This window comes from Bactrocera tryoni, chromosome 2, assembly GCF_016617805.1.
Source record: "Bactrocera tryoni isolate S06 chromosome 2, CSIRO_BtryS06_freeze2, whole genome shotgun sequence".
NCBI lineage: Eukaryota > Metazoa > Arthropoda > Insecta > Diptera > Tephritidae > Bactrocera > Bactrocera tryoni.
In genome coordinates this window covers 19,714,414-19,723,703 of record NC_052500.1, presented here as the reverse complement: position 1 = coordinate 19,723,703, position 9,290 = coordinate 19,714,414, and the positions used below count along the sequence as shown (strand labels likewise).

The 9,290-nt window shown below is 35.6% G+C and overlaps 1 protein-coding gene across 2 annotated transcripts in view; it reads left to right on the top strand.

The window, feature by feature from the left end:
• The first annotated feature begins 1,245 nt into the window (after positions 1-1,245).
• LOC120769121 overlaps positions 1,246-9,290 on the top strand; it is a 42,470-nt gene continuing 34,425 nt past the window's right edge. For both annotated transcript variants that reach the window (XM_040095983.1, XM_040095982.1), the window contains exon 1: positions 1,246-1,460. The gene's annotated coding sequence lies outside the window, so the exon portion shown is untranslated. The remainder of the gene's footprint in view (positions 1,461-9,290) is intronic.

The window sequence follows — 9,290 nt, the reverse complement described above, 5'->3', positions numbered from 1 at the left end:
AAACTCTGCGAGATGGTTGTCGCGTTTTTTGAACATTGATAAACGTTCCTGTTCATTGGGATTGTGATAGGACTGATAAATTCTTAACATAACATTATGAAGTAGTTCTTCATCCCGCAACTATTTTCTCTTCCCAGGCTTAAGAAATGGCTCACTGGAAAAGGAACTCACTCAAATGAGGTCAAGGAGTAAAATAGAAATACCTATTTTGACGATATGGGGGTTTGCACGAGCCTGACTCAAAAAATTGGACTACCGTTACAATCATCTGGATTGAGACTAAAGCCCTAAAGTGAAGGGATATTCGATATCGGTAATGAACAACATATGTAAGTAGCCGTGTGTGAACACAGCGATACAACAAACACTACTTTAGATAAGCGACCGAAGTGGAAAACAACATCAATAAGAACAAAGTTAACAGCAAAAACAGCAGCAGAAGCAACAAAAACCACACGAACAATGATAGTAACAAAAAAAAAACAACAACATAAGCACAACAATTTGCTGTAACTCATGGTTGTAATTCATATTGAATATTGCTCGCTGTTTTTGTTGTTATTTTATTATGATACTACAGCTAGTTTTTTTCCATTGGGCTCGCGACCAACACTCACTGGCATATTGACGGCTTATACTGCCCACACTACTTGCCACAGCTCGTGGCCTTTCTGCAGAATAATGAATGTTGCTGTTGCTGCTGCGCATTGGCTTCTGCTCGGCTGCTGTTATTTCACACTGCCGCTGCTGCTGCTGCCGCTTCATGTGCTCTTCTTGCTGCTAGTGCTTCTTTGTGTCTGCTTGTTTCCATTATCAACGCTGGTTGTGTTGCTATTTTATGTTTGTGTTAGCTGAACAGGACATGTTAACCTATACAAACGCACTCTTAAAGTCAGTCATTCACACACACACACATAAAGGTTGTTTATGGCGAAAGCGAAATCAATTTTGCGAACGAAAGTGTTGTGTTTTGTGGAGCAACGTCGCCATGCCTCGCACATCCTTTCGTTTCTCGGCACTTCTTTGCCCAACTAACCGACCGAAACCGAGTCTTGCTAACACAGTGGCCCTCCAGTGCCCCTCCAGTCCCGCTGTTGCCACCACTAGCTCACCAGCGCTGTCGTCACTGTCGCCATTGCTGCTGTTGCCGTTATTGTTGGCATTGTCGTCGCTGTACAGCGTTGACTTCTCGCCTATAAATACAAACGTTCTGGCCAGAATGTGGCTTAAAGCGACACAGTTATCCTAGACGTAATCTACGCCGCGTGCAATACAACCGAGCGTTAGCCAAAGTGTAGAAAGTGTATATAAAAATTGTGGTGAAAAATAAGCGTTGCTACATTTTTAATTTGTGCAAGTGCCACTAATTCGATTACAAAGTAACTGACACGATTTTGTGGAGCAACAGCAATAACGGTTGAAACTTTTAAATTGCCATTAAAAAGTGAATCTCTGGAGAAGTAAGTGCATTAAAGTGTTGATGGCTTTAAATTAAACCGTTAATTCGAATAGCGGACAGTTTGTAAGTGTTGAGTGATTTGATTTGATTGAATGGCGAATCGTTAAGGCGGAAAATTTTTGAACGTAAATTTGATTTATTATTCAAAAGGACTGAGTGTTAGGGATGCGAGTGAGAATATTCTGGAAAACAACACTTTTTAATTAATAATTGAATAAATTATGAATTTTTTAATTGCAAATAATGAACTACTTGTTAGCTTTAAGAGCCTATATCGTTGTGAAGAAATACAAAAAAATGTTTTTGAAAACTCGACTTTATGTACATTTAAAGACTAAATAATGTTTTTGGAGCATATGAGAGGTGTCTCTTTAGAAACATTAATATTTAGTTATTATTATAAAGGGTGATCTATTTCGAAGTTACTTACTTTTTTAAAGAAAGAACACAGAAATTTAATGGGGAATGTTTATTATCTTTCGAAAAAACTTTCTTCCATATTTATTTTTTGAAGATTATCTCTTTCAAATATTGGCCGCGGCTACGTCTCAGATGGTCCAACCGTTGAATCCTTTGATGACTCGTTCGAGCATTTCGACTGGTAACTGGCGAATGAAAAAGACTATTGAGAAAGTACCTCTACTAGGATCACCCGTTTTAGAGTGTAATGCTTTTGAAGACTACATAGTTCGTTAATAGAAAGATAGTTCGTTATTTTTATAACAGTAAATACGCATATGAGTAAATGTTAATCTTGAATATAATCTTGAATAAATCATTTAAGAGGTTACATCAATTTTTTCATCAATTTTTTTCTCACATATAAAATGAAAACTTAAATTTTAAAATTTTTGGGAAAAAGATTTTAAACTCGGCCATTGCGACGTCATTTCCGGTGACCCCTCGGAAAAAGACGCGCTTGCGTTGGCTAAGCAACTCCTTACAGGATCAACTAAAATGAAAAAATACGTGTTTTAGTTAAAACCTTAACTTATACTTGAACGAAGGAAAAAAACTGAAAACTGTTTTTAGGCAGACATTTTTACAAAAAAAGTTGGAAATTTCGCCAAATTTTTTTTTCAAATAGTTGAAATCGAAAAAAATCCTTCGTCCAAGTTTTAATGAATGGTTTCTCAAAGACCTGTGTTAAATTTCATGAATATCGGTCGAGTAGTTCTCGAGAAATCTTGCCAACCGACTTCAAAAACACAGTCTCTTGAAAAACGCGGCTAAAGACGGCGTACTTAGCCTAGCTAGCCTCGAGCGCATAAGTTCTCAAGGCTGCAGCTCCGAAACTATTACGCGAATCCACTTGAAAATATAGGACAATATTCTAGATGTGTTGTAGAATTTAATAAGACAATAAAAAATCGATTATAATAGTTACGACTATATATAGTAATAGACTATAATAGTAACAACTGAAACTAGTAAAGATTTCGTAAAACGTTATACCAACAAAAATATAAACTTTAAAGGCAAGAGGACTGATAGAGAAATCAATTATTCATCTTATAGGGGCTTAGGGAAGATACTACCCCATTTTTTTAAGCTTTGATATCTCTTTACAATTTTTCCATTAAAAATCCTCTGTAAAAGATATTTCTACAAATAACTGCTTATAAAGGGCAAAGACACCTATTTGTGCGAAAATAATGGGTTGTCAAAAAAGTCTTGCGGTATTTTTATTGAATTTTTTTTTATTGAAATAGAAATGAATTTTTGATGACTCATGCCCAGCTCTTGACCGATGCTACGGCTGCTACTATGCCGGCCTCTTTCGACCAATTCAGCGATTTTATCGCAATTTTCGACGACAGGCCTTCCGGAGCGTGGCGCATCTTCGACCACCTCTACACCAGAACGAAAACGTTGAAACCATCGTTGTGCGGTGGAAATGGAAACTTTATCGGGTCCATAAACTGCACAAATTTTTTTGGCGGCTTGAGATGCATTTTTGCCTTTATCGTAGTAGTACTGTAAAATATGCCGTATTTTCTCTTCATTTTGCTCCATGTTTGCGACGCTATAACTCACGAACGACTTAAAAGAAACGATCAAACAATCAATCAAACACGTGTTAGCGCGTGAAATGAGCTTTCCAAAAAGGTATAGCATGACCCGATGCGACGAATAAAACTAGAACAACGCGTTTTCAGCGCCAGCTAGCGAAAATACCGCAAGACTTTTTTTACAACCCATTATTATATCTAAAACGAAATAAGAAGGGGTTTTGAGATAGAACTCCTAAATAGTATATTAATACTATATGTTGATATATTGCTTCCTTTTGCAAATCGGTCATTAATATCAAGATAATAAAACAAGAAATAGTACTGTATTAACTTCGCTTGCACCGAAACTATAATACCCTTCACAGGTGCATTTTTATCGTGCAAAAGGGTATAGGCAAAAATATTTATATTCTGATTTTGATGGGTCAATTTGATTGTCAGCTAAATGATATAGTTATCCGATCTGAACAATGTTTTCGTAGATTGAAGCGATACCTGGGATACAAATCTATGCTAAATTTCGAAAAATTTTCCCTATAAGAATCTGAGTTTTATCGGTCAGTTTGAATGTCAGCTATAGTATAGTACAGTATAGTACGTTATAGTAATACAAACAGAAAATTTTCTTTGCCAAGTCTTGTGAAGATACCTCTCCTTACATGGAATTGAGTTTGACCGATCAATTTATATGGCAGTTATATGCTAAAGTGCTCTAATATGTATCAGTGGTTTCGACAATGAGCAGCATGTTGGTGACAACAAGATATGTGTTTATCTTATAAATTGATGGAATAGGTCGAATATAAACAGACGGATAGATGGAAAGGCAGACGGACATGGTTAAGTCGACCCATTTTCAATTGTATACATACATATAGTATATACTTTCTAGATATTTTTCCCCGATATTTTCTTTTGGGTGTCACAAACTTTGTGGCAAACTTACTGCCTGTTCAGGGTGTGTATAAAGATTGCAGAAAGAGCTTTTAGAGATAAAAACGTATTTATGGCGATAAAGGGCTCGAAACAATACATAATATTGCTAAACTCATTTTATACTTCTTCATAAGCTGAACCTCAGGAAAACTTCTACAATTCTAGGTTAAGAAGCTAGCTTAACGAATAAAGAGTTTTATCAGAACATGCATTTTATATGTTTTTAATTATCTTTCCACCGAAGTTAGGTTAGGTTCCCTATCGGCAAATTTGGAAGGCTCAATATCAGTCACCTTCATCGTAAGACCATAACACTTAGAAAGGAAGTAAATTTTCATGTCAAGACGATAATTGAAACTTTTTATTAGTTCAGTCGTTACTTTGGCAGGTAGTTCTCCGTAAAGAGCGTGAGCCAAGGTGGTTTTAATGGTTTCAATGTTGGTCTCTGTAAAAGTAAGGCAATCAAGAGAGAAGTACAATAATAGTTCGAATGGAAGTAGGAAAATTTTTACCTGTACCTCTTAGAAATCTATCGGAGAGTGATCAATAATGCCACTTATAGTTAGATAAATACATGGCCTACTGACCACAGACAGTTCTCTAGATCACTTTTAATTTATTTCGCGACGGCATAAATTTGCTACGTTGGAAGCATTGCTTGTCCAAACGTTGCTAAGATCGCGTGAGCTCCAGCTGTCTGTAATAAACCAAAAGGCGAGCGTCTTTCGCTTTTGAAATTTATAATTCTCATTTGTACCATATCCCTTAATTGAGTTAATTATATTGTACGTATTAGGGTATACTATACTCAAGCAGTTTAACTGGTAGTTGAGGCAATTAAAACTAGGCGCTCTCTGTGACGATTTTAACAGATTTTAACAGATATGGAACTTTCGGGAAACTCTTTTACATCATTTTCAATAATAAAGATAGTTTTCTGAAAACCTATTTATTTTAACACTTTTTAGACTTCCATTTCATTCAAAACATTATAAATTTGAGTTAAGGTTATTAAAAAAATATGTAAAGTTTCCTTAAAGCGTCGATTCTATCAATTTCTTTTTTGAAAAGTTTTTAGAAAAAAGGTTAAGATGCTTATTAATGAGCACTTTATGAACTGTTCCACCATCTAAATAATACTCAGTTTTAAAGCTAAAGAAGCTAAAAGTGGTGTAAACCTTAATCTGTTAATTAGGAGTATGCTTCAGTTCATTTAAGTAAATTCTCAAATAATTGAATTTAAAAAACTTTCAACAGTCTAATTTTAGGGAAGCTATAGACATTTCTTAACTTTATCCACTAATAAGAAAATTCAGAAGGAATAAATGGTTTCATTGGAAATTTTAGAGTGATGTAATAGGCTTTTCGGAATTAATTGATAAACTAACCGACCTTTGCTCGATTAAAGCACGAATTTAGATCGATTTTCCATTAAAAATATTTTATTTTAAATTTATTTATTTATTTTTTTATTTTCAAAAATCTAATTAATACATTGATTCTTAATCGAATTCAAATCGAGTTGAACTGGTATGCAGCTTAGGGGGTTTTTGTCCACACTGTAAAATTGGTTGTGTTTAACTCTAAGGGTTGCTGTCCAGGCTGTAAATTCGGTTGCAAGCATTGATAAAATACCAAGCAGTTGACGAATTTTAATCATCAGAAAAAATACACATTTAAAGAACACAAACAAGTATAACAGCTGATTCTTAATCGAGCCTATTTTTAATTTAGTAGCCGGCTATGCGAAAAGGCTATAACCCAGTAATAGCTTAAATAGGTTTCTACTTTGATATTAGTAGTAGTCAAGTTATAACCGAATACATTCAAAGGCTTTCTGAAGTTCTTGTTGGCTTTAAGTTTTGATAAGAATTTTTTTAGTTTTAAAACAAAATGTTTTTGAAGATTTTGGACTTTTCTAACAACGTATTTGCTTAATTATTATTTTGAAATTTATACAATTTTCCAATTGAATAGGGCTGGCTGAATCTTGGTTCTTTGCTCTACTTTTATTGAGGAAATGTTTTCGCTTTCGCTCGAAAATTTATGAAAATATGAATTCATATGCATACATATATATGTGCATAGTATATATATGTATGTCACCTGAAGAGAAAATTCCTCATAATTTCGGCACAATAATGCGCTGCTTGTTGGCCCTTGTAACCCTCCAGATCGCAGAATTATATTGAGTAAGTGTATGAACATTTCATGTGATACACTTATACATATATAATCATGAATTTATTTCGTCTCCCATTTAAATACTACATTTTTGTCACGCACCGCAAACATACACACACGCCTTTTTCTTGCAACATGCCTCAGGGCATAGAAGTTGCAGTTATTTAACCGAACACTCCACTATAATACAGTTACCCGCATAAATAGTAAAATTAGTATTCGCACTCTTTTGTCGTGGTGGCAGTTATAATTACCACGCTAATTAAAAAGTCTAAGTACATTCGCGCAGGGTGGCAACTGCGCATCTGCATAAATGCATATGGATGGCTGCTTTGCCGGCTTGATGAAATGTTGGCACAACAACAACAACAAACACGCTTCGGAGTCACCGATTTACAAGCATGCACCCCGCATGACAAAATAGCATGCGAATACAAACATTATGCTTTAATTATCTGATTCCAAACAAAACTAAAAATTCAAAAAACAACAAAAAGGTTGAAATAAAGTAAAAAAAAATTAAATAAAAATGTAAAAAAACGTGAAAAATTAAAACGCTCGTTGGTAACTGCTTTCGTAATGTGCACTGGAGTGCTGTGGTTTTAATTGAAAAACACTGGCAATAACCAACGCACCAACAACAACAACACGGCGCGCTTTGCAGCACACATTTGTAGAAAGTCATTAATAAGCTTACGAAAAAAATTGTTGAAAACAAAAAAGATTGCAATTACAAAATAGTTAAATATACACTAGTACTTTTAATTTCATCTCTTTCGCCATGCTTCGTTAATTTTCCACAAAAATTCAAATGCAAATGCAAATGAAAGCGAGAAGCAGCCTAAATCTAAACAGCAGAAAGATGGTACAAGCGACCGAAAAACTATTTTTGAGGGCCTGCTAAGAAAGCGGAGACGACATCTGTGTAGTGGGTGCGAAAACATACTTACATAGATATCTACATGCATACATACATATGTACATGTGACCACCGACTGACACAATTGCCAAGAAAATAAATTACTTAAAAAATTTCTCTGCGCAATTAACAAGAGATAAGCTTAGAAAGTAAGAAACGGCAAAGTTCGTGCGCTATGAAGAAAAAAACAAAGAAAAAAAGGTTAAATGGTAAATGCATTGAGTCCAATTTTCGATGACTAGTTCAAGATTTCGGCTGGAACGACACGCGTGATGTTTTGCTCCAAGACCTGCATTGTAGCGGGATTGTCCGCATAGACTTTAGACATATCCCCACAGGAAAAAGTCTCACGATATGATATCATACGGTCTTGGTGAACAGCCCAAAACGTGAAACTATCTGCTCAATGAAATGTTCTCTCAATAAATCCATTGATTGATGCAATGTGTGGAAAGTGGCGCCGTCTTGTTAAAACCAAATGTCGCCGAGATCACAAGCTTCAATTTCAGGCATCAAACAGTCGGTTATCATGGACCGATAACGGTCGGACGGTTACGTTCTCGCGGAATTATTTTTGAAGAAATATATACCAATCATACGTCCCTTCCACAAATCACAACAAACCTTTTTTTTTCCTCGATGTAATGACAGCTCTCGAATTTCTTCAAATTGTTCTTTGTCCGAAATGCGGAAATTTTGCTTATTTATATACCCATCGAGCCAGAAATGGGCCTCATCACTGAACAGAATTTGGCTCGAAAAGGTCGGATCTTCTTGGAACTTTTCAAGAACTCATAGAGGTAAGCGATATCGCTATGAAAGGTCGAGTGTCTTCAGTTCGTCCACAAGCTGTGTTTTGTACTGTTTCAATTTAAGATTTCGATGTAAAATTCGCCAAGTCGCTCCATACGTATGTCCCAGTTGTTACAAATGGCGCCGAATCGACTCTCCACCGTCTCCAGTACACTCTCAACTACAGCTACTATATTTTCTTCACTGCTCGCTGAAAGTGGTATATTCGGTCGAATATTCTGCAATAATGAATGCTGGTTCTCAAGATGGGTGACGGTGATGCGTATAGTACGCTCAGTAGGTCGATTGTGGTGACCGAAGTGCGCGAAATACATTCTTTACAGAACGCGAATTTACGTAATAAAGTTGAACGATTTGTAAACGTTGTTCAGGCATAAGACTTTCCGCGATGAAATGCCAAACAATACCGAACAAGAAGAACATGACAGCTTGACACGACTAACGCCTGATCCGTCTAAAAAAGACTTTTGAAAAAAGTACCTCTACTAGGATCCCCAGTTATATGCGATAGTGATTCTATCTGAACAACATGTTAGGACCATTTTGTAGGTCCATAATCTATGACAAATTTCATGAAAATGTCTCAACAAATAAAAAAAATGTTCCGTAAAAGGACTTGAAGCTATGTATATGCTGTAGTAGTCCGATAATAATCTAACTGGTTGATATCAGCCTCATATTATCAATATTAATTTATAGGTATAATTTCTATGGGTCTAGAGGCGTAAAAATGGCCCAACTTGACAATATATTCTGGAAGTAAGGAAAAATTGATCAAATTCTTCTCTTTAAGGTTATATTGAACATAGATCTGATCATATATTGACATTTTAGATAAAAATGGCGTCTTTTCAACAGAACCTCTACGGGCGATGGGGATATTTGCAACTCATGCTATTTGAAGCTAAATAAAAATCTAGATCTTAATTCATTAAGACTTGCAAGCAAAGTACGTGTGGCTTTA